The sequence below is a fragment of the Pan paniscus genome, chromosome 13 (assembly GCF_029289425.2).
Source record: "Pan paniscus chromosome 13, NHGRI_mPanPan1-v2.0_pri, whole genome shotgun sequence".
NCBI lineage: Eukaryota > Metazoa > Chordata > Mammalia > Primates > Hominidae > Pan > Pan paniscus.
This window is the reverse complement of record NC_073262.2, coordinates 114,862,989-114,890,376: the sequence shown is the minus strand read 5'-3', so window position 1 is coordinate 114,890,376 and position 27,388 is coordinate 114,862,989. Positions and strand designations below refer to the sequence as shown.

General features: G+C 33.4%; 1 protein-coding gene across 5 annotated transcripts in view; it reads left to right on the top strand.

Annotated features, from left to right (window-relative positions):
* The window catches only part of ERBB4 (erb-b2 receptor tyrosine kinase 4), a 1,174,422-nt gene that overhangs the window by 275,340 nt on the left and 871,694 nt on the right, over positions 1-27,388 (top strand). The window lies entirely within an intron of this gene.

Sequence of the window (27,388 nt, the reverse complement as noted above, 5' to 3'; positions counted from 1 at the left end):
CCCATTTGTGTTTATTTTCCATTGCACATCATGTGCATTATATAACTGAAACGATTTTAAAACTACATTTTTTTTCTTTTTGCCTATATTTTAAATCATTTTATTATTGCAAAAGAGTGAAAGTGCTAATGGTTTTTTGAATAGACAGAAGTTAAACTCCCTGGAATTATTTTGAGTACTACTAGTGTTTCTTTCTGGTATGATAATTCAATAAAAAAGGAACAAAGTGTGACAATGTGAATAATTTATAATGCTATACAGAAAAAATTTCAGCTCAGCATCCCTCCTAGTTCATGAGACTAGAGCAGGATTTGGCAAACTATTACCCAAGGATCAAATCTGGCTCACCAGCTGTTTTTTATAAATAAAGTTTTATTGGAAAACAGCTCCAATCATTTGTTTATCTATTATCTATGACTGCTTTCCTCCTACAACATAGATTTGAGTACTTTTGACAGACATTATATGGCCTAGTAAGCCTAAAGTACTTGCTATCCAAACCTTTGCAGAAGTTTCTTGACCCTTGAAATAGAATGAAATGCATGTGTGAATTAACTTAGATAATGTTTTTACTTTATTCTTTCAAAAATGCAATTTTTTCATTATGTCCCTGTGTATTTTGATAGAAATGCTAATACATAGATATTTGTATATTTATATTGAATCATGTGTCCCAAAGCATGTTAGCACAGCACATATGAAAATTAATGTTTCAAAGAGCTGCAAGGAACTTTATATGATTTTATTCCCACTAAGGTCTTGATTTTTGTGCTATTCCATTTTTTATCTCACTTTTCTTAAAATCTGTCATTTCTATCTCATTAAATCAGAGGATCTAAATTGAAAGTATAATCAAAACAATTTCTATTCTTGAAAATTTCAGGCTATCATACAGAGAATTGCAGTGAAATATCTTGGCCACATGCTAACCTCAGGCAAACTTTTCTACTCCCCCTCCCAAACTGCCTCAGCTTTTGTGAGATAACATTTATGGTTCCTACCCTCTTCTAGAGAATGCTAACTAGAAATTGCATCAGGCATTTGATATAGTGGTGATGTTTAAGCCTTTTCTGCTAAAAAGATTTGTTCTGTATTGGGCATAGCACTCTGTTGATACGTAGATATTGTAATTAAGATTGCCCTGTCTTGTGATATGGTCATCTCCCAAAATATCCCTGATTTACTAAGAATTACCTAATATGATAAATAGATTGCTGTTGGACTACATAATTCTATCTGGTGCCAGATCTAATAGTGCCAGGTATAGAAATTTTGAAGTCTGGCCATGATAAAGAAATGAGAACAGGAAGGGGAACATCACACACCGGGGCCTGTTGTGGGGTGGGGGAAGGGGGGAGGGATAGCATTAGGAGATACACCTAACGTTAAATGAAGAGTTAATGGGTGCATCACACCAGCATGGCACATGTATACATATGTAACAAACCTGCACATTGTGCACATGTACCCTAAAACTTAAAGTATAATAAAAAAAAAGAAAAAAAAAAGAAATGAGAACTATGATTTTTAGGGAGTAGGGGCTGTTGTATTTTATTAATGTAAACCAATGAAAATACCTTATTTCAATGCTGAGTTTCTCTACTAAAGCAGTCACCTGAAAAGTATACACTAAAATAAGCTAAGGTAAACTGTTAACCTAGACCTATTCAAATATAGGTCACAGAAGTTTTTTGTTCTTGTTTTTAACTTGTATATAGATTCTGGAATCTTTTTTTATCTATGAGCCTCCATCACTATGTATCAGTATGCAGTAATATTCCCTAAATTTGTACTTGAAAAATGGTAAATGGTAATTTTCATGGGGAATTATTTTCTTTCTATTGATAATTCTCTTTTCCCATGTTCTGATTTTACAAACATTATGGTTTATTGAAATGCATGTTCACAAAGCAGCTCTTCAATTTAACTTTTCCCATTTGATTAAGGCTTGTTGAGCAAGAGGCAACTGAATTTGGTGGTGTGTAATATTTTGGCATTTTTATACTCTGTGTGTGCACAGCTGTAATTTAGAAAAGCTCCGAGTAGCATTTAATGATCTACACTACATATTTAGGCATTTGTTTATCTGCTCAATTCAGATTTCAAAGCCCCAAACTTCAGGTGTACACTAGTTACATAACTATGGATTAGCATAGGTTCTCTTCGTTAAGTCCGATGCAAATAAATCAAAATTAAGAATATAGTGTGGGTAATGTCTGATACTATGTGGACAAAACTGAATAGAACTTCTCATTTAATTTGTTGTGTTTTTTAAACCTTTTTATTTAATCTAAAAACCTAATTTATAATCAGCTTTAATTTAGCTGTCATTCTAATTTCAAACTTAGTTGGCAATATTTTCTTTATTTTGAAATCTTTTGTCAGCCTGAAGAAATAGTCTGAGAATATTCCACTAATAGTAATAATAATCCTGTCACCAATTCTACTCTTCAGGTGAAATATGAGGCTTTTTCTTTACCAGCACTTCATTCATCTGTAGGGTGATCTCCTAGAGAGGAGGCTGTGCAGTTCCATTTGAAAGCATGCTTCTTAGCAGCAGTAGTGAAAGATTAGTAGTTTCAGGAGGTAACTGCCTTGAGATTCTGCTTTAAAAAAATCAAAAGCCTCTTTAGAGCCCACTAAGAAAGACCCAAGAAAGAACCATCAAGTTACCCTGAAACTGCTGGCAGGTTTCTCTTTTGTAACAACAGTCCTTGTTTGATTTTTGATGCAGACTTTCCTCATAGAATGATTTTCCATTCAAAAAGAAAAGCTCTTCTGCCTCAGGATAGAAATCTCTGATTAGGAGTCTTTCTTTTGGTATGGTTATATCTTATTTTGAAAGAAAAGATATTTGAGAAAAAAATTATTTAATATCTAGTATAACAATATCCCTCCTCCTCGTATTAGTTTTCAGGAAAAGAAAATGAAAGGAATTTCATCTCGGCATAAAGTTAAGGGCAAAGGAAGGGGGAAGGAGACACAGAATAGGAGAGGTGGGCATGCAATTGAGACGGAGGCTCTAGTCACTCAAACTGTGATATGATTATTTTTGAAGGGTTCTCTTAAAGGGTATTGGAGTTCAAAATGAAAATTGCTTTTGCAGCAGAGAGCACCATCAGGTCTGTGGGGACCGATTAGCGAGGTGGCTCTCTGTGTCCTATATACTATATGCCGCTTCAGTGGTTACAGTAACACATAGGACATGGAGAAGTGAAAACTTTGATTCATAAAAGGACCCCATGTGACTCTCTGCTGGCTTTATATTTAAAATGTGTTTGATCATTTACCACCCACTTTTAAGCTAATTCAGAAAGACAAAGTAATTGATGGATTAGACACAGTCTGTTGGTTTACAGTCTAAGCAGAGAAGGGTTTTATTGTATCATGGAGTATATTTTGCAAATTCAGCTTTCAATCTCCCTTTCTTGTCTTTTAAGTTACATTAATAAGTTTTGGGATCTGTATATTGTAATTTTTTATGCTGAATGGAACTGAGAGGACAGTGTCATCTTTGGGCAGTGAAGAAAAAAACTGAAAGATATGATTATATTTTAAAGAAACATTAGAGACCCCCAAAGCCAATGAGATAGACTCCACTTCTCTCTTACTCTATCTTGCAGTTCTTAGGATAGGAGCTATAAATGTGTTTCTTAGGAAATGGATTCTTTCTTTTACTGTTATTAAGTTAAATCTATAAAGAAATCTAATAATTGATATCTCATTATCGACTCAGATATCTACACATGTACAATAATTCACCTTCTTGATGAAAGCTTTTATGACCTTTCAGACAGCATAAAATGATTGCTTCATTTTGTTTATCTCTATCAGTCTCCTAGGGTGTCATGTGTATACACGTACCATGGCATTGAGACCTATAGAAAATAAGTATAATATATATTCTGTTTTATGCTATAGATTGTGAGCTTCTCAAGGGCAGGGGCCTGGTCGTATTTGTCTTCCCTTTGTTAAGTGTAGTGTCCTGAGCACTGAATATCTATTGATAGAAGGAACAAGTGATAGCACATATCTACCCTTGTGCCTCTCCTGCAGCATGTTAGAATGGACCCCAGTGGGCCCCTCCCCGCATAGGGGATTTTCCAGGGGAAGAATAGAGACAGTAGGAGGCAGCCAACTAGTCTAATTCCACTTCCATTCCTACGTGGAAATATGATGAAGGAAACACTGCCACCAGTAGCTATCCAGAGTTTATTTATTTCAGATGACTTTATAATGAGCCTATAGACAGCATTTTGTTGTTCATTCACGTGATCATTTACTCAGGTTACTTTTCTATTATCTTTTCATTTAGTAGACTAAAGATTTAAATGTGAACCTTTTCTACACATAATATTCATGGTGATTTTTTTCTGATCTCAGATTTAGACATAAAATAAAATATGAGAGAAACTTAATTCCCATTTTATAATATTTATGAATTTAATAATTTAAAATCATTTTAATTGAAATAACATCCTTAATGTAATCATGATAGTTTAAAGCAGAATGACAATGCCTAGTAGTAAACCTGTCTTGATAATTTTGACCAGGACCTCTGTAAAAACTGTCCACAGGAAGTTTGCTAGGTACACAGAGAGAGTTCTTGTCTGTAGAGCACACTGTGTGTTTCTTCTTCCAGGAATATACAGTGCAAGTGCTTGGGACTGTTCCACTTGGCCCAATCCCATTTTCCAGGCCAGTGAGCATAATGGCAGGGTAGAAATGAGATGTGTCTATGTGCCTTTGGTAATTACTGAGTATATGTTAATGAAGAGCTTTTCCTTGGCCTTCCACCAGCACGGTTAAATATGACCAACGAGAGCTTTTCCTTAGTGAAAGGAAAGCCAGGCGCATAGCTACAGAGCACTGTCTAAATACATTGGGTATGGGTTAATTTTGTGCTAACAGGAATGCAAATATTCTCACATGGATTGCTTGGTAGTCCATTACAGTTGAAGAGATTTTGAAACTTAGCCCCTTTCTGTGGAGCCATCCACATTGTAGTTGATATAACAAATTCAACCAAGGCAATAAGCATATAACATATATCTAAGAGATTTCCAGCACTATTCCAGGCATCGTAAGCAAAGAAAAAGTTGTACACAACATGACCACAGCAATATAGGAGCTTACCATTTAGTAGGACAGACAAGCCATAGATATTACAAAGGTTCTAACAATTACAATGGCATCTGAGAAGTGATTATTAATTAATAATACTATTATTATTAGAATCTTGCAATCACAAGTGAAAAGAGAGAATGTGAGAGAATCTAATTATGAAAAAAAGGAAAAATGGAAAGTTGATTCTGGTGGTCAAGTATTACTTTTACTGTTTTTTTCTCCCTGGGATGGGTTATTAACATAGTTTTCGGAACTCATTTATTATGGGACCAATACAAATTTTGAAAATTAGAGAAAAATATATTAAGCATAAGATTATATTATAATGTATTAATACAGTTTTTATTAAAAAGCAATTTACTTTATAGAATTGTTAATTTTTTCCAGAAATGAAGGATCATTTATTTTCCCATGTTGACATCTCAGATGTTTGAACATTTAACACAGTATTTGCTCTACAGGGGCTGCAAAAACGCAATTTGGTGCATAGAAGTCCACTGTGAAAATATTTTTGCTGTAATCCAAGAGGAATCCCTTTATTTCTTGAGTTTTTAGGCACGCATATAAAAAGACAGTTTACAAATCCACTGTCATGCTAACCAATTTGGCAATGTTTCTATATAGAAAGTGCATTAATTTCCTGGGGCTGCTGTAAGAAATTATCACAAACTGAGTGGATAAAACAACAGAAATTTGTTCTCTCACAGTTCTGGAAGCCAGAAGTCCCAAACTGAGTTGTCAACAGGGTTGGTTCCTTTGGAAGCTCTCAAGCAGAACCTGTCACACGTTTCTCTCCTCGCTTCTGGTGGTGGCTGGCATTCCTTGCCATTCCTTGGCTTGTAGACACACCATTGAAACCTCTGCCTCCATCTTCATGCAGCCTTCTCCTTATCTTCTCCTTTTTTCTTTCTTGTAAGGTATTTCAAAAGATTTAGGGCCCACCCTAATTCACTGTGGTCTTATCATGAACTTTACCTTAATCACATCTGCAAATTGACCTTATTCCAAATAAGGTCAAATGAATTTGAGGGGACAATCTTCAACCCAATACAAATAACTGCAAATGAACATGAATGTATCAGGAGATTCCTGAGTATTTTATTTGTTTCTCGTTTGATAAGAATATATAGTTCCAGACATACATTTACATATAATTAATTATTTAGAATTATAGTTTTTGTTATACGTGTTCCATAAGCTTACAGAGAGAAAATAAAGAGAAGGCTAAAATATATGAGCCCATGGATCCAATTCACCAAACCCATTGCACTTCACAGATACCCTTATATGGCTGTAAAATGGATTTATTCTTTACCCCTTCTTCTTCTTTTAAATAAAGCCACTTTTGTATAGAGCCATATCCACTGTGAGACGAAATTTTGCCAACTACCTTTATTCAAAGCATTGGAAGGGAGCATAACAATGGGTTCACATAATTGTAAGGTTTTCTAAAATTATGATATAAATATATTTTAACCATAGTTAGTTGACATTGCTCTCTTTTCATGATTTTTCTTTCATAGTACTTCTCTTCATAATATTTTAAAAAGGGCCAAAGACAGGAGAATGCCACTCATATGCACAACGATGCCTGGCTATAGATATATATATATGTGGATAATGGAGGAGAAACAAGGCTTGCAATGCGTGGAGCCAGAAAATTATTCTGAATCATACAGCTCATATAGAATAAACCTGATGAATGTTTCTCCAAGTTTGGCAGGTGTTCTAAGAATTTACACAAAATAACCGATAATAGGTTGTGAAGTTGAAAGAAACATAAAAGCCATCTACTTTTATGATTTGAATGATTTTCCTATTCTCCCTATAGAAAATGATTTTGTAAAATCTTCATCATGTAAAGAGGTGGTCAGAGTACACAGCCAAAAAGTGGGAACAATTAGAATAAGATTATATCAGTTAATCAATAATTTAAACTATGATATTTCTAATTGAATATGTGATAATGTTGGTATTTGTTGGATTTATAGAAAGAAATCTGTTGTGATTTAGTTTCGCAGTAAAAATAAATTTTTACATTTGTACCTAATTTTGTAAATTTAATTTTATATTTTTTATAAAGAGGTTTCATCACATTTTATAAGCATCAAAACCCATAAAAACAGAGTCCATTTTTACTTTTAACTTTTCTTTTATAATACAAAATGAAACAAAAATGCCACATATATAACACATGTACAATTGTTTTTTGATAATTTTTTCTCTTGAGAAATAAGATTATAAAACAAAGCTCTTACACAGATATCCTTTATATTATTACCCATCTTAACTTCTCTAGGTCATTAAAGCATCTGAGCACTAAGTAGCTTTTTATCCCTCATGAATTATCATCATATGTGGATTGTCTTTGCCTTTATCTCTTATTTCTTCATTTCCTTTGATTATCTTTGACCAAAATTATTGTGGATAGTATTTTAATTTCTATGAAAAAAGATGTTAATTTGGGTTCTATTTTGGGATTTGTTCTTGTCCAGGACGTTATCTTCTTACTCCCTAAATCCTCATATTTTTGTAATTTCTTTTTTTCAGGGATGCAGAGGTGACACAGTTGTTAACTTTTTTATCCGTATCTTTCTGTTCAAACTTTACTCAGTCCTACCTAAGACTGATCCTCATAAGTTGTTCATCGTCATCTGAATTTTAAACCACTGAGCATTCCTCATTTCTTCTCAATGTGATTTCCTATTTTTTTCCACATGTCCCTGTATGTAATCAAATATATCCTTTGTGTAACCTTGTATATAATCAAACAGTATCTTGGTCACAAGTTAAAAATGTTCCAGATATTTTCATGCCACAGAAACATGAAATTTTACATGCAGAAAGACTTTTTGAGAACATTCAGGTGGGACTTCTTATCTTGCAGGGAGGAAGCTGCTTCAAAGAGGAGATGTGCTTTGTTGGAGCAAAGTCCGGATTATTATAGAACCCAGGTTTTCGCATTCTGGGTCCAGATCGAGTCCACTGTCATTTGTATTACTTATGCCTGTAATACATACTTTACTCATATCTATATCTAGGCCTTTATGCATAACTTTCATTTCTTTCAGAATAATAATTTCTCATTTTCCTGTCACCCTTTTCTTCAAATAACCATTTAAAACCATTATAGAGACAGTTAGAGCGCCTACTTTTTTTTTTTTTTTTTTTTTTTGAGACAGAGTCTTGTTCTGTCGCCTAGGCTGGAGTGCAGTGGCGCTATCTCGGCTCACTGCAAGCTCCGTCTCCTGGGTTTAAACAATTCTCCTGGATTAGCCTCCCGAGTAGCTTGGATCGCAGGCACCCGCCACCATGCTCAGCTAATTTTTGTATTTTTAGTAGAGACGGAGTTTCACCATGTTTGCCAGGCTGGTCTTGAACTCCTGACCTCAAGTGATCTGCCTGCCTCGGCCTCCCAAAGTGCTGGGATTACAGGTGTGAGCCACTGCGCAGAGGGCCTACTTTCTTAACTACCATCACCATTACTTACAAGCTGCTCATGGCATTTTGAAAATGCTGAAGTAAGCTAATGCTATAGACCAAATGTTTGTCCTCTATGAATTTGTAGAAAACTTTGTTTCAAACTTTGGTCATAATATTTTTCTTAACTCCAGTAATCAAGTATACAACCTAATTTCAAATAGCAGGACCAAATTAAGCCTATCTTTTATTTTCCCCAGCTCTCTACTCTTTTGTTTCTTTTCCTCCTCTGCAAATATCCTTTTGGACTCTGAATTTTCTAGTTCTTTTTAGCATACCATATCCCCATACTCTATTTGCCAGACAGTTTCATTTAAAAACAAGTAAAAATTTTATTTTCTCATATCTCCTTTAAGGTGGGTATTTCATAAAGGAGAGTTTGTTTCATATGTCTGTACAAGTAGTACATTTCTTTTCTTTTCTTTCTTTCTTTTTTTTTTTTTTTTTCCGAGACAGAGTCTCGCTCTGTCACTTAGGCTGGAGTGCAATGGCACGATCTCGGTTCACTGCAACCTCTGCCTCCCGGGTTCAAGCGATTCTCCTGCCTCAGCCTCTTGAGTAGCTGGGATTACAGGATGCACCACCATGTCCAGCTAATTTTTGTATTTTTAGTACAGACAGGGTTTTACCATGTTAGCCAGGCTGGGGTCTAACTCCTGACCTCAGGTGATCTACCTGCCTTGGTCTCCCAAAGTGCTGGGATTACAAGCGTGAGCCACCACACCAGGCCCAAGTAGTATATTTCTTATTCTCTGTTATTCTTTCCATCAGTAGAAATCGTACCATTTAAAAATAAATACTCAAAATAGAGGAATAGTATTACTCTTGTATAATTGAACAAAGGGAGCTTACATTAAAAATCCTGGAATATTCTTTGCCTTTATTTTTGTGTGATTTTTAGAAATTGGAACTTATTAAATGTTTAGATTGTTATTCAAAGGAAACATTTTAAATGAATTTATTTTGCTTTAGTTATAATTTATATTGTATTATTTGAACCAACAGATCCGTACTTGTGTCCTTGTTTCTTCTTACCAATAAATGTATTCACATGGTTGACTCATTAATTTCAGGGATAGGAAGAGAAGTCATTGTTTAAACAAGTGTTGCTTTCTTAGGTTTGGGTCAGAGCATTTAATGGGCTTTACCTGGAATTTCTTAACTTAAGTGTGTATGTTGGGAGGGGACTCATTGGCTTTTCAAGTAGTTGTCCCAGAATAGATTTTAAAGTATAATTTATGAGATGGAAAGAGGAAGTGTTGGTTAATAGATTTCTTAAATCATTTTATTAGACTGTTATTTTAATATTGCATGTTCAAAGAAAAGGACAAATACTAAAGAAAATATTGACATTCATATCTCACCTTTAGAACTTAATGCTCTGATGAAGAACATTAATTGGATTCTACTTTTCTAATATTTTGTCAAAAAAATTTCAGATATATTTAAAAGTTGGAAGAATTTTATACCCACCTCCTAGATGCTCCAATTGGTCCATCCATAAGTCAATCTTTTTTTTAAAATGTATTTCACAGCATGGTGAGCACCAGTAGACTTCACTTTTATCCTATTTTGTTTCTTGATTTTCTTGATGACTTTTCTTATTACTTTCCTCTAAGATGATCATTGTTTGAGACACAGGAAAGTTGTGTAATAAATTTAATGGAAGATACAAAAGCTTTTAGTATTTACCAAAATCATATATGCCAACTCATGAGTTTTGTATGCACTGAAAAAGAAAAGAGGTGCTTGTAATGCAGGTTGTACTATTATTTGAACACTAGCTAAATAATGTCCAGAAACACATTTCTGAGACTAGATTTTGTTATTTAGGCAGCTTTAACTAGACTGCCTCAATGTTCTATTAAAAACATATTATATATTATTATATATATTATATATATCTTATATATTTTTAAAGAGAAATTGGCAAGTATGTTCCCTGGCTTGTTGGAATGAAAATCTTTTTAAAATTTACCTTTTATTACCAATATATTTTTTAAAACATATTATTTTAGCATAACTATTTTAGGGTCAATATTTTTGTTTATTATTTGGAAAGTAAACTGTTTATCATCTGATGCGCAGTTCTAACTGAGACAGTGGATGGTATTTTTCATTATTGTTGTTAAAATTCTATGATACAGTTTTGTTTAGGTAAACCAAGTTTGAATTTTTAAAAGATCATTATAGATTCAGATTATTTTCTTTGATTTTTGTTAATGTAACTAAAAAGTAGTCTTTAATGAGAGGTTTTGAAAACAAATAAAATGCATGAAAATATTATTTTGCAAATAGCATATGAAATTATCTAATACTTTTAGGGTATTCAGAACCTTGAAATTTTTTTAAAAATCTAATTTTTACTAAAAATAGGGAATTATAACTGTATATTTAATTTTTAATTATGTTGAAACTGACATTCCTATAAATAGTTTTGTACACAAGTAATAATTCATACACTGGGGTTTTGAAATATTGTTAAGCACATTATAAATGCTAAAATACTTCATAAACCACTTTTATAAACAGGATGAATTGAGAGCTGTGAAAGAGTCAGCATATTTTCCCAAGGACAAATACTGGAGTCAGTGACAGATTGGGGACCGTTTTTATTGACTGACAATCACAGTCACTTAACCATTAGACCATGCTTTTTTTTACATTTCTTCCACATATTCATGCATTTAATGAGGTTCTGTTTACAAGTGGGAACTGAATTTATTTCTTCTTAGATTACTACAGTAGATAATATATACATATTACAAAGTGCAAAGAAGTTTGTTTACTTGCTTCATTAAGAGAGTTGAATTTTATGTTCAACACGTGACATCGCATTTAGAGTGAATTCTTAACAATTCCTTGATTGTTTATGCAACATTGAGCAGGGTGGTTAAAGTTTCGGGTCTTACTGCTTAGGGTATTAACATTTTAGTAAATTTTATTTCTTGGATAAAAGCTGTCTTTCAGGAATACAGAAATAAATGCACTTAAAGACCTTGAAGATAGGAGTTGAAGTTTTGTTTCTAAAATAATAGAAACTGAATATTAAATAAGTGAAGTACTAGATAACAAAAGAGTTAGGTTGCTGATTATTAATGATTCTTTGTTAGAATTATCTTAACTGTTGAAAGATCTTGGCCTTGATTAGGAAAAAGTGAACCCTAATTACTTCAGAATTACGAAACATGGAAAACATTATCATGAAGTTCAAGCTTATTTAAGATTCCATATCACCTAAAGCATAGTGAAAATTGATCTATTAATATATCTTTAGTTAAATTATAAGTAAAATTGACTTGTTTCAGTCTTTTTGGAATCTACAAGTTTTGGATTTAAGTTATTAGAATACTGGTTCTCAAATATTGCATGTCCTCACTTATAAGTGGGACCTAAACATTGGGAACACTGAACAGAAAGTTGGGAACAATAAACACTGGGGACTGCTGGGTGGAGGAGGGCTGGAAAACTACCTATTGGGTACTATGCTTACTACCTGGGTGGTGGGATCATTCGTACCCTAAACCTCAGCATCATGCAATATATCCATGTAACAAACCTGCACATGCACCCCCTAAATCTAAAATAAATGTTGAAATTATTTAAATAACACAAACGCTGGTTCTAACAGGTCCCCTTCCATCAAACATTAAAATATTCTTGATATTTGCTTAGATTATGACAAAGAAAAATATTTTATCTGGGAAATTTACTAACTTTATTAGTTCACTCATTTTACCCAGTTGAGAAAAATGTTTAGGTTTTAAAATCATGTAGATCCAGGTTGGAGTCTTGGTTCTGTTCCTCACTGGCCCAGAGATGCGAGGCTACTGACTTATCCTCTGTGTTTGTTTTACCTATAATTTAAGGATGACAATAACTATCTCAGGGCATTATTAGGTAAATTAAACAAAGCACATAGCATAGTGCTTAATATGTGCAGATCCTTAATAAATGTTTAATAACATCACCTCCCTTCCACCTCTGAAAGAGATTTCCAAAAGAACACATGTAACTTTCTTATTTTTCCCATTTCCATTTTGGTAATGCAGATCTACAGTCCCTTGTTTCTGACTATCAAACTCACTTTCTTTTGACCTAACTCATTACAGTCCAACAAGAGGCAATTGATATGATTCCTTAAATAATAAAATGATGACGATGATAAGGCAAATTATCTGACTCATCAAACCAAAACTAATAAATACTAGTGCTTTATATTATGTTAATAAAAATTAATGTTCATAAAAATTGCTAGTTAACAAAGCAATATTTTCATTTACTATGTTATTAAAGTGCTTGTGAGAATCAGATGAGAAACATATGGCAAAAATCAATGCTGTCTTTGGCAGAATAAATAAATGTAATCTATATTAAACAACACAAACCTGAGCACAGTGGCTCACACCTGTAATCCCAGCACTTTGGGAGGCCAAGATGGGAGGACTGCTTGACGCCAGGAGTTCAAGAACAACCTGGGTAACAGAGTGAGACCCCCATTTGCAAAAAAAAAAAAAAATTAAAACTTAGCCAGGAATGGTGGCATGCTTCTGTAGCCCCAGGTACTCAGGAGGCTGAGGTGGGAGGATCCCTTGAGCCTAGGAGTTCAAGGCTGCAGTGAACTATGATCATGCCACTGCACTCCACCTTGGGCAACAGAGGGAGACCCAGTCCCTTAAAAAAATGACACAAAGTATTCTATGTGCACTTACCCAGTGATTTGAAAGAGTTAATATATTTTTAAATTCAGGTTTAGCATCCCACGTCCAAAAATTTGAAATCTGAACTTCTTGAGCACCAATGTGACATTCAAAGGAAATGGTCATTGCAGCATTTCAGATTTCAAACCTTCAGGTTAGGGATGCTCTACCAGTAAGTGTATATAATGCAAATATTAAAAAAAAACACACACACACCAAAAACCTAAAATCTGAAGCTCTGAAGTACTTCCAGCCCCAAGCATTTTGGTTAAGGAACACTAAACCTGTACCTCTTACAGCAAGAACCGATAGACTATTTGGGCTTAAAAATACAAATTGTTTTATTTATGTATTTGCCCTGGGTTTCTCTTTTCTACAACAAACATAATTGGCAGATTAGGTCAACTGTGCCCTTGTAGTATAACATTATGGATTTTTAAATTGTAGTTACATTAGTTAGAAAATGAAATTTTGCTGAATTAGCCACTTTAAAAAGGGTTGAATGACTCTTTCCCCCAGCACATTTACTGTCTTTCATATATACACACATATATTTTTCAAATTTTAAAAAATTGTTATAATGCATAGTCATTGTGGTAAAATATTATTCTTATTTTTTCCTCTTAATAGTATAGTACTCAGTAATATGAAGATTTTCAGGTATACAGCCTAATGCACAACAGCGAGAAGGATGAAAGTATTATAAAATGTTGAACTCTCTTCTACCTCCTTTGATGGTCTAAATAATATGGATAGATGCATAAGTAGATGTGTGTGCACATGTGTATAAAGGTGGATTAAGATATAACACTATACCCATGAAATAATGTAATGTAGAATGAATTACTCCTTACTTGGCTCTTAGGTGACATCCGAATGTTTTGAAAAAGTTAGACTTTCTCAGAGAGTATCTCTCACACTCTAACAAAGTATTTACAGTATATCTGTTATTTAAATCTTAAGCTGCAAGAGTGGTTTGTATAACTAGCCATCTAGAATGACTCTTGTGAAATCAGACCTTTACGACATGTCCCTTATCCTCTTTTAATGCATAAACACTGCACATCCTGAATATTCACAATATTTCAGAGATATCTTAGTGCTTTGTGAAAGCAGGTTAGAAAGTTTTCCCATCAGTGGCATGCTGTCTTTTTTCCTATGCCATGCTTTTACTATACATAAACAAAATTACGGATTCGTGGGGAATGGTGTCAGGAGCTCTTCTGAGACAACACTGGCTGCCTGGATATTACTGCCCTGAGGGGGTTTGTTCAAATGATTGTGATCCCACGGTAGAGCAGATTGAGCCAGTCTAACCTGGCAAGTGGGAGCAGGTGTGGGGAAAACAGCACAGCATAGTCATAGCAAAATGTTCACTGCCACTTACAGGATTGCAATTTTAAATAACACTATTTGAGTTGTTTGTTTCCTCTGTGGTGTGATCAGTGTGTCAGATTCAACATAGCTGTCCGCATTTTAACTTAATCTTCATTCCTTTGATTTTGTTATTTAGCGAGTGGGCTGGTATGAAATTAGGCACTGGGTTGGTAAATAAAATAATGAGCAAATACGTTTGGACTGAGGAATTGTTATAAAATGTATTTATTTGTTTTTAGTTAGAGGCCATAATATTTTAAGTAGGATTTAAAATTGTATGTATTTATATGGTCTTCTAGGAATATACATATTGATAATCAACTAAATTTTTTTTTTAAATTTTACAGTCATGTGTGGCATAATAACAGTCAATGACTGACCACCTCTACCACAGTGGTCTCCTGAGATTATAATACTGAATTTTTACTGTGCCTTTTCTATGTTTAGTTAGATACATTTAGGCACACAAATACCATTGTATTACAATTGCCTACAGTATTCAGTACAGTAACATACTATACAGGTGTGCAGGCTAGGAATGATAGGTTATACCAGATAGCCTATGTGTGTAGTAGGCTACACCATGTGGACTTGTGTAAATACACTCTGTGATGTTCCCACAATGACCAAAATGCCTAACGATACATTTTTCAGAACATATCCCCTTCATCAACTGGCATATGACTTTACTTAACTACTTAACTAACTTTTTAATGGCAACCCAAAAATTAGGCATGAAATGATTAATTTATCTCAACCTCTGCACAAATGCCAAGGACAGAGTGGTTTAGACCCTTGTTTTCCAAGTGTGTTCTGCTAACCAGCTGCATGGGCAAAACCTGAAATCTAGTTAGAAATGCAAAAGTATGGGCCCCACTCCAGACTACAGAATCAGAACCTACATTTTAACAAGATCTTAAGTGATTCCTATGAACATGAAATTCTGAGAAGAACTGGTTTTGATGAAGAAGAGAAGCAAATTTACTTATTATAGGTTTTTTTAATGTAATGGAAAAAGTAATGAGAAAACTGATAAGATCAAGAAAAATGCACCAAAATGTAGTCATATAATAACTACCTGAGATGTTCACTCAATTTTCATTTACTTCAGCATTATTAAATATTTAATTTTTATTTGTAGTTACAGCTTCAATCCCATCTCACTTTTATTGCTTTGTTAAATTCATATACAAAATAAGAGGGTTACCAGGAAATTTGTAACAACTTTTAATTGAACATGTTAGTCAAGGAGCCCCAGAACGATTACAGATTATGTGGTATCACTTTGGCGACTGCTACTCATGATGTTTATTCACATTTAATAGAATAAATCTACAGACATTTGATTCTAAGAAAAGTAAGCTAATGAAGCATGTAATATATAACTGACGACTTTTCTCAATGTAAACATAGGATGTAGATGTCAAACTGTCATGAATATTAGAAGAAATGCAAATGATGTTATGCAAATTTTCCCACAAGATGCTCACTCATTGTAATGTATCTTTTGATTATGTGTCTGAGCGTCTAATGTCTGTAGATGATACTCTAAAGATATGTGTCACTTTTCAACTTTTAATTTTTACAATACATATGTCTGCATTGGAATAGAAGCTTCTGCCATCACACCTACATGTGTAAGTGATAGCATCTGTGACTCTATATGCTATCTTCTCTCTTTTTATTATAGATGACCTGTCTGTCTAAAAGTCTCATTATTCTTTCCTCTATGATCATCAGCATAAAAGGATGATATTTATCCAGTATTTTAAAAACTTTCTTTGGACCGCAGTTTTTCCCCTGGCTACATCCTGATTTCTTTCCTTTCCAAGAAAAAACAAGTCTTAGAAGTCTAGCTGAATTTCACTATCTCTAATTTTGCTCCTCCATCTTTTCTTGAAATCACTCCAGTCAGCCAGTGGACCTTACCATTTTACCAAAATGACTCTTACCAAAGTCCAAAATGACCTTCATATGACATGCTTACATTTTAGTTTTAGTCTTCGTTGATCTATCAGCAGCATTTGACATAGACGGTCATTCTCTTCTTTTTGAAACACTTTCTTAACATGGCTTTCATGACACCAAAATTCCTCCTACCTTTCTGCTCTTCTTAATCTCTTTCATTCATTTGTGTTTACCTCCTCTACCTCTAAATGTTGGAGTTCCCCACAGGGATTAATTCTAGGATACCTTTTTTCTATCTACAGTCACATCCATCGTCGTGATTTATTTAATGCTGTATATAAATGACCCCTCAAATTTATATGTCATCGCAGTAAATTGCAAATAGATTCTTTTAGTTGCTTAAGTCAGACACCTGGAACGTATCTTTGACCTTTTCTCATCACTGCCCTTATCCACATGCCAAACATTTTGAGGTTCTACTTTAAAAATATATCTAGAATCCAACCACATTTCAACACCTCCATTGTCATTACCCTTGTAAAAGCTACCCTTCTCACTTGCTTGGATTTTTGCAGTGGCTTTCTGTCTAGTCTTGTTTTTACCCTTGTGATCCATTGTCAGTATAAAAGCTAGAGGGCTAAAATGTAAATCAGACCATGGCACTCCTCTGGTTAGTGGTTAACTTCCCATGGCTTCCTATATCTTTTTGACTAATGGCCAGCAATGGATCTTCAAATAACTACATGGTCTGACCACCTGTCACCTTTCTAAACTCATTTCCTACCATTTCACCCTTGCTTGCTTTTCTTCTGAAGTATTAACCTTTTTTTTTAAATACCTAAAATATATTGGGCATACCCCTACCTCAGGATATCTGCATTTGCTATTCCTTTTGCCTGTATAGTTTTCTATCATATGTCTGCATGGCTTCCTCTCTCACTTTCTTCATCTAGTTTCCCAAAAGTCCTCCAATCAAAACTTATAAGTTCCTGAAAGCTACTGATCCTCATTTTTGCTTTTTATTTTTTCCTTATTCCTTACTACTGTCAAAAGCATGTTATGTTTTACCTATCGTGTCTGTTTTCTCTTCTCACTATGATATGAGGTACTTGAGGACAGGGATTATGTTTTTAGTTTATTCCCTGCTGTTTTTCAAGTGCCTAGAATGATGCCTGCTGCATATTAAATATGAATAAATGTTTATCGAATAAATGTTTATCAAATAAATGAATGAATAAACAAATGAATGTATACATGCTGGATGCTTTTAACTTCTTAGACTAATATGGCAGTTTTCAATAAGCTTCTAATAAGAGCATTTTTGCAAATAAAAAGCAAACTGTATATATAATTCTTCCTAATAGAAATTTTGTGTCTTACTGGAATTCAGGATGTAAAGGCATTTTAGATTGAGTCAAGCATATCCTCAATAGAATAACAAGTTTTCAACTCAGAAAATTTGAAATAATTTTGTACCCATCAACTTGAAGCTTAGTTGCTATTGCCAGCCCTAGACTATTTGATAAACAAACTAACTCCATAATTGCGTGCCAGAGTTTTAAAACTTCCCCTTGTTGCACAATCTCTCAGTCAATATCAGAAATTCACACCACTATTTATTTGTGAAAATCTTTTTAAAAATAACTTTGTGTTAGTAGTATTTAATTTTGACAAATGGAAATAAGAAAACAGGGGAGCAGGGCTTTTCCTCTTTTACTTTTTACCCTTGTGAACTGATAGCATGTTTTTTTTTTTCACCATAATCTTATTTATTTATTTATTTTTGACTAAAAACAGAAAACAACAGGGCTCTGTGTGGTCTGGCTAGAACGTGAAGGGAAGATGTTTGAATTCATTCATTCAAAAATTGTTTGTCTAACATGGAAGAATAAGTGAATGCATGAATTTAGATTGAATGTTATTAGAATATTATCAATTCAGATGGTATCATTTTACATTTGTCTGATGTTTCCTGTTATTAATTCTGTGTCCCAAATTTAAAATATAATTTCATTACTCAATGAAGTTAAATATCTCGCAATCTCATTTATCTAGAACAGAGTATAAATGAGGAAGCAAATAAGGAGGTTCCTGAGCAGCCAAAACTACCATAAAAAGTCATTGAGAGAAATTTCAAACACCTTATACTTGTAACAGTTTTCTTAGTGCTAATTTACAGATTTGCTCACAATTACATAAGGTTGGAAACTCCACACCCAGTTGGAAGTGTAAATTAATAGATGTTTAAGGAGATTATCTTTCATAGGTAAAAACATTCACAGCTGAGACAAATGTCAGCAGGTAGCAATGAATGAAATAGAAACCCATAACAAATATAATTGTGAGACATGAAAATAAAAATAAAGCTTAGAGACATTACAGCTGATACAACAAAGGAGGAAACATCTAAAATATTTTTCTTAAAAGTAGTGATGTTGAAAGAATTAAGCCCCAATAAATTTAATTAGTTATTGTATGAACAGAAGTTAGATTTAGGTTCAATGATTAAATTGATAATGGTATGCATATTTATCTTGCAATACATATACACGGTATCAGGTGGGTATCTACAACTCAAACCTTTACATTGTGCAACTGATTTTGGTTCCCTTGCCAATTGCATATAAGCTGTTTGACATTGTCAAGCTTCTTTACTATATTCATATACATAAGTCAGTATTTGATTTGCCATAAATAAGAAAAAATGTTGGCTGATTTCTTTTCATATGCAGTGATTCTGAGGTCAGCTTGTATGTTGGTTGACAAGCATAATACAATGTTTGCTTCCTATTAGTTTGTGGCTTAACCCATAAATGAGAAATCCTAGAATTTTACAAATATAGAGAAAGCTGTTAAGTTGTGAAGTTTTTGTTGTTTAATGCCCAGGTGGGGGCAGCAGCTTTCAGCAGCTCAGTAACTTTTCTCTGTTTAAAACATCCTTGTTTTAATTCTATGGTGTTTTTAATAAACTTTTCTCCCTTGCAATGTCGTCAGTTTAGTTTATTACCTTACTGTTCTCCCACTAAAATGACATGAAGCTAAAAAGATAGACAAAAACTGCTTGCTTTTCCCTCTAGCTAATTGTATGTTTCAACCTATCTTTTCTATATCATGAATGATATTTTTCCTTTTGATTGTCACAATGTCTTTTACTATATAAATTTAATTATCTAGAGTCTTCCTACATTTTAAATTTCATTCCATTCTCCATTATTATATAAAAACATACACACATATACATACATATATATGTATGAATAAATAATATGGTTTACACAATTTCCTTAGTAATATGTGGGAGATTTGTACCTTCCTTGCTTTTCTGAGCAGGAAATCAAAGCCCACCAATATTTTGATGATTATCAGGAATACAGTGAATTTACCTAATTACTATGCTTCATCACAAACAATAAGCCAAGTCAGTGAGTGCTAATAGCAAGTTGAATGAAGGTCTGTTGCTGGTCTAGTTTCTGTTAAAATAACCCCAAATATAAATTAGAAATGATATAATTACATTGTAGAAATCAGGCATTTGACTATGTAATGGAATACCCCACTCCCAAAATTATATGCATAGTCCGTTTTACTTTGAAGAAAAAGATAAATATGACCAAAAGATTCAGGAGAAAATAGAAACGTATTTAATAGGTGGCTTCAGATACTATAGCTCCTGTTGGTGAGCAAAAAGAAACTCAGTCATCTAAGGATGTTTACTAAGAATCACGTATCAATAAACCTGCTTTTTTTTCCCTAAGAATAAGCAGCAGTCAGCCAATCTAAAGTTGAAATAGTTGACATTTTGAGGAACCGTTTAGTACTAATCTAGCTAATTTTGATGACAATGCTGAGTACCTGTACCTTTCTACATATATCTTACTTATTTTTCTCACATCTTAAATTTTCTCTTAACGTGGCGGATTAAATTTGTGGTGACCTAGGTAGGATAACTCCAAGATTGTAGTCTGGACTTGGGAAAACTTCTTAATTTGAGGCAGCATAGGTAGATGCCTTTGTTAAAGTATATCACAGTCAAGAATCATATACGACGGCATGGCCATTATATTGATGTGAGACCAAGTTTTATCATTGACAGTATAGAACTCAGCCATTTATTATAGCCATGCCATAAACCAAGTATATACTCTTTCTAGACAAGAACACTTACCTGTTGTCAGAGGACACAAAAAGTTGTGTTTAGCAAAGCCCAAATTAAGGAAAAGGCATATTAGGTGCATATAAAGCTGTACCACATGGAACCTTAAAATGATCATATATGTAAACTCAAAAATTTGGCATAGGCTCAAAAAGTCTTCAAGTAAATTCTTTAATTTTGATGATTACGAAGGCACTAAACACATATTTCTTTCATTAAATGTTGATCTATATTTTAAATTATTTTAATTATTAATTTTATTGATTTTTTAATCACAAAAGTAAAAACAAAATTCAAGCCTTCCAAAGTGTATACTATAAACATTTTAAATTAACATCTCCAGTATTTCTTAAACTCAAACCACAATGATAATCACTGTAGATAATTTGCTTTAAAACACCATTAATTTTTATTTATTTTTTATTTTTGAGATGAGGCCTAACTCTGTCACTCAGGCTGGTGTGCAGTGGTGTGATCTCGGCTCACTGCGGCCTCTGCTTCCCAGGTTCAAGTGATTCTCATGCCTCAGCCTCCCTAGTAGCTGGGATTACAGGCTCCCGCCAACATGCCCAGCTAATTTTTGTATTTTCAGCAGAGATGGGGTTTCACCATGTTGGCCAGGCAGGTCTCAAACTCCTGACCTCAAGCGATCTGTCTGCCTCGGCCTCCCAGAGTGCTGAGATTACAGGCATGAGCCACCGCTCCCGGCCTAATACACCATTATTTCTAAAGTACTATGATAAAATATTAAATGAGAAAACAAACTAGTTTTTTGGTTTTAATTGCTTTCTAGACAAGCAAAGTTTTGAATGTATGTTGAAGGCTCCTGCAAGTAGATACATCAAATATTTTCAACCAATTCTAATAATTTTACACAAACTAGTATTTCTAAATAAAAATATGCTGAAAATCATGACAACATTAATTAGAAATTTTCAGCCACAGATCTCTTAACCCCAAATATCAGGGGGAAAACTTTAGAAATATTTTTGAAATATTAATAGTTTACTCATAAAGCAGTAATTTTTTTTTGAAAAGGGAACACAAATAACATTCCACTAGAGGTAGTAGATGAGGGCATAAAGGTGCAATTCTAAATGTTTTCTACAGAAGAATTATATCTACTTAGATGCTTTAGTTTAGATCGCAATCATAGGTTGTGGTAAATATCAGATACTAATTGGAAGATACAATAAGGCATCCATATCTCTTCAGAATTTAAATGAACAGCAATGACACAATAATTCTCTATTTTGCCTTTTCTCAAACTATCACTTTATTTTGCCTTCTCTTGGTAAATGATTTTATTTCCTATAATTTATTGATACTAAAATTATTTAAGTATTTGGTTATCAATTTAATCAACATGATTTTTGAATGACTCACATTTGCAGAGATTTGAACCAGAAAGAACTTGTAAATCATCTAACCCTATAGGTTTCTTTCAGTTGAGGAAACTGAGACATAAGGCATTCCCAAAAACACTGAATGAAATTTCAGGAAATAACTTAGATGGTAAATACTGGGAGAACTTACTGTGCACCTGAAGAAATTTAGTCACATAGGAAGTAAAGAAGCTGTGCTTCTGTCTATATTTACACTAAAGATTTCCTTCCCTGGTGCCTTTCTTCCTATTATTTTTTTCTCTTCTTGAGTACTTATTCCTCAGCATCACGTTTCTAATTCCCTTCAAGACAGAGCTGGAATATTACTTTCTTCATAAGGCCCTTTCTGATTCTAGAGCTGTCAATTATTTCTCATCTTCTGCACACCACTTATTTTTAAGCTACATCTTTCATGACATCTCTTTCTAACTTGTATTTTGTGTATATTCTTGCACTAACTTGTAAGCTACTTGATTACATCATATTCATTTTTTCATCTCCTGCAAACTCAACAGAGCTTTTTCATTTAATTGTGTTCAATACATATTTGTTGAATAAATAAATGGAATGCAATGTTGATTTCTGTTATTAAAATGTAGATAACATCCTAGTTATTTTTTAAGAAGGAATAGTACACTCAGTGAATAGATTTTACCTCATGCACATTTATTAGTCATGTGGCCATATTCAAGCTGCTTAAAATGAAATATTAATCCAATTAATTCAAGCTTTTAAAACAAAGCAATTTATAGTTCTCATCTTTGCTGAAAGTCTTATTAGCATAAATTAATTCCTTTAAGTTAAATTTATTTGACTGTTGCATTGGAGCTACACGTGAACTGTCATTTCCATATTCAGAGCATGGGATTAAGAGAAGGACCCAGAGAGGTCAGTTAATCTACATTTACAGAGCTCTTGGAGACAGCACATATCTAAGCCGGCTCCCATAGAGGATCATCTATTTGCTTTTAAAGACTCTCCTGAGGTTTTCAAAGGAACACTGGCAGATGCAAAGCCTGTTGACTCAGGATGCCTACATCCTTTGAAAATTACACCCCCCACAACATTTAACTTAGCCATAGAAATCATTTAAAATACATTACCCCTGAATTTTTCTCCCACCTCCCTTTTGTAAATGGTGAGAAGGAAAGGGGAGTATCTCAGAGAGCACAAGAAAAAGAGCAAAGGGCTCTTTTGGGATTTTTCTCTTTCCTTGACAAGCCGCTGTAAGCAAGGTGAGGGCCAGGTTATAAGATTGGCAGCACAATCCAGATTTCTCTCTGGATAGGAACATTGACAGTTGTTTTCTAAACTCTTGGAAACAGCAGTTGATATCAGGCCTTCGTGACATTCTCAGGATGTTTTTCCATAATGGGAAAATCATTTGTGATTCTGTGATATAATTTCACCTTTTACAGTAGAATTAAACCTTCTCTACAGTTTCATCCCAGTGTTGGCAAGCAGATTTCACTGACAATATGAATAATATTAATGTCAATATCTGATATAACCTTTTGTTATTAATAATATATGACAACCACATAGAGAACTGTTTGAGTTACTCACTTACCATTATAGGAGGATAGCTTCCATTCGATTATCAAAATTATTTTTCAAAACTATTCAAGCATAAGGAAAATTTTCATGAGATCGTAACAGGAAATGTAGAAAACCAGTTTATATATTCAATGTGATCAATATTTTACAAAGGTTTTGGCACATATACATCCACATTCAAAATACACCCAAAAAATACTCTGACCTAATACTAGTCAGGAGGAGGATTTATAAAAGACTTTTTTTTCAACTGTTTTTACACATGTTTTCAAATTTTCTATGATAAGTGTGCGTTTCCTTAATAATCAGGAAAATGTTACTTTGAAAAGATACACACTGTTTTTAAAGCACAGTTTTACTGAAATAATTTATAGACTTCTGAGAATTTTTTTATGGTTCTACAATAAAATAACTGTGATTCAAATCCTGGCTCTGCACTTGTATAACATTGGAAAACTCCCTTAACATCTATAAAAGGGAGATGATAGTAACCCAACTTCATTGGGTTGTTGTGAGGATTAAATGAGGAAATACATGTAAATCACTTGTAAGAATGTGTGTCTGGCACGTGGTAAGTGCTTAATTAATGTCAGCTAGAACATATTAATTATTATAGAGGAAGGAAACAAGGCACATATTTAGAAAGTGGGATGAGATCATTGGGATTCTCTGGCAAGGTTTTGGAAGAATTTAAAGTTAAACCAGACTGTAGAAGATAGATAAAATCTGAAAAGATACTTTGTTTGCTTTGGTGCAAGGTGAGAGGAATGGCAAACCATGAGGGAAATGATAAAGTTTGAGAAAGGGAAAGTTTCTGGGTCAAATAAAACATATGGTGAAATAGAAGGTTTAGAGAAATATATTTTCTCCTAGACGTCTCTCTTTATAGTGCTCGAAAATATAAACAGGTTAAGATGGGCATGGTGGTTGTAAAGCAGAAATTACTTTCTCAATGCCCATTCCCCAACTTTTTAACATTTTTAGTTAATTCTGATCTCAAATTCTGCCTTGCAGAGTTTTTCAAAGGCAAGATCACAGTTGCATGTCTTGTCAGAATGCTCCAGTCATGACCCGTGAATTTCATTTTGTGTCAAATTCTAGAGTAAAACTAACAGTCTTTTGGCTAGACTTCCGCCGTGTTGCCTTTGGAAGTCAGGGATAAAAAAGATGGACTTATGAGTTTGATTTACAATGGAAAAAAAATGATTTCATTATTTATTTTCTTCCACATAACTCATAAATTTCTATGTATCATGAAAAATTATTTTTGTTAATATGCCCATTATTCATTATTAATGAATTATACCAGTCTCTCTTTCTCTCATATTTTCTTTATCATATTGTTGAAACCGTAAGGTTTTTACACTGCTAGGACCTCCCCTAGAATATTGTGTACATAATCAATATTAAGTAGATAGTACAAAATATTGATTTTAGAATGCTTACACTAAATTAACTTGAATACCATATTCCATTCTAATATTTTCAAAGTACACCTTTCCTCATACAACTATAATGAGGTTGATAAACTACTTGAAGGAACTAGGGATCATTAAGATCATTTTTATAATTGTTTATTAGATCCAAATTACTGAGGCTAAATAGTAATTTTTTCTTCTTCTTTTTCTTGTTTGAATTGGGGAATCTGGCTCAATAGCTATTATTCCATCGATGGTAGCATCATTTGATATCTTATGTAATTTTTGCCCTAATTCTAGGGCCCACAAAGTAGGTGATTTGGATATGACCCCCAGAACTGAAATTCAGAGCAACTATTACAGTAATCCTAGATTGCCTGAAAATATTATAACATTTTGGGTATCTCTTATTATATAAGTCCTATCCTACAGTATATTTACTCTGAAAAAAAGAAGATCACAGTGATAAAGTATAACTGTAGTAGATGTGGGGACTTCTTTATATCTTTTGTGCAATGATGCTGCACTAAGATTAATTAAAAGCTAAAAATTTACAGATATGATAGGCTTTTCTTTTTCTTTATATGGTGATACAAGGTCATTAAGACAGACATGATTTGTTATTACAAAAAAATTAAATTTCTTCTTATCTCACAGAATTACTCTCACCCTTCTGCTAGAAATAATAACCTCCCAATATGCTTCTTAATCATATTTTGAAATAAATGGCTTCACCTTTACATCAGTTGAATGCCTCCTAAGTGGCCACAGTCTGCCAGATGCGTGGCTTCCCAATCTGGTCGCTGCCCTTAAAATTTTTTTGAATATTAAAAAAATGAAACAACATTAGCTGCTAAGGAAGAACCCATTCTGTGCCATTGATTAATTGGCATTGATAAATAAGCCACATTAGTATTACAAGAAAATGGCATAACAGATTGATGTCAACTTGAGCTCTCTAGGAATAAAGCTGAAGAGAACTCAGTACACCATCTGGAAGAGACAATGAGAGGTGGCAAATTTCATGCAACAGGGAAAAGGGGAGGGTGCTTTTCAGATGCCACATATCTGAACTGACACTTTGATGTGTTCAAGTGCAATCTCCCCTGTCAAAATATTTCTTTCTTTAGCCGTACTTGGTCTAATGCAATCAGACCACAGTGTGGAAGGCTGCCATATCCTCTTAGGTGAGATTGGTCTTGGAGTAACAAGCTGCACAGCTTCCAAATTGTAGTGCCACAATTTAAATGCTAAAAAACAAAACATGCAGTACCAGCTTATGTTAAAATTTACAACCTGCTGTGCCACCTTTAATACAAATTTGAGAATTCAGTGTAATTTTTTTTTTGTTTTTTTACTCATGGTAACATGCTATAACTGAATAAGGATTATCTCTGTGTTATTTTAAATTGACAAAACTTATCAATACACTTTCACTTATTTTTCCCTGCTTAATATTAAGCTACCTTTTCACCTCTCATTGGAAATTTCTACCAATAAGATCAAGTTTATGGGCTAATGATCTTGATGGATTTAAAGCAAACTATTTTCTTGAGATGAGAGATTGTTTATTATAATTACCATTATTATCTTTATGACTCTAAAGTTATTTTCATAGGGACTGTGTAAAGTTGTACATGTTTTAATAAAATATAGTATCAATTAGTTTCATATGTCTATGCTAGGTGAATTTTAGTAAAATGTTACTAAGATATTTTAAAATTATAACTAGGACTCGGAACTACTTGATCAAATCAATACAATATTCTATGTCTTTTAAATATTAATGCTTTCTTTTCTTTAACAAGTGGAATGTTTTCCTTAATATAACTGGAAAAAATTGCCTACTTGAATCTGATTTAAATCAGGTATATAAAATTGTAAGGTTTTAGGCTAAACAACTTGTTATGTTGAGATTTAGGTTTGTTTAACTTGGAAATGTAAAACCAATATGATGATGATTATTCATATTTTAATCTATAGCATATACAATGTCCTAGTATAAAAATGTTTATGGCTTAAAAATCATATTTGAATTTTTTTTCATTCATCAAATTATGACTCCTATTTCTAGTGGACTCATTTGTGTTGATAAATGTTTAGCCTTTATTACTTATATAATAAATTTAGATCATCTTGTTATTAATAATATGTTGAATCAATTCACATGGCACATGAAAATACAAATACACATTAAATAGAAACATGATAAAAATAAGATTAAGTTGCTCTAGGCCATACAAACACTTACTTTGTTGAGGTTTAAATGGAAAATAGAAATAA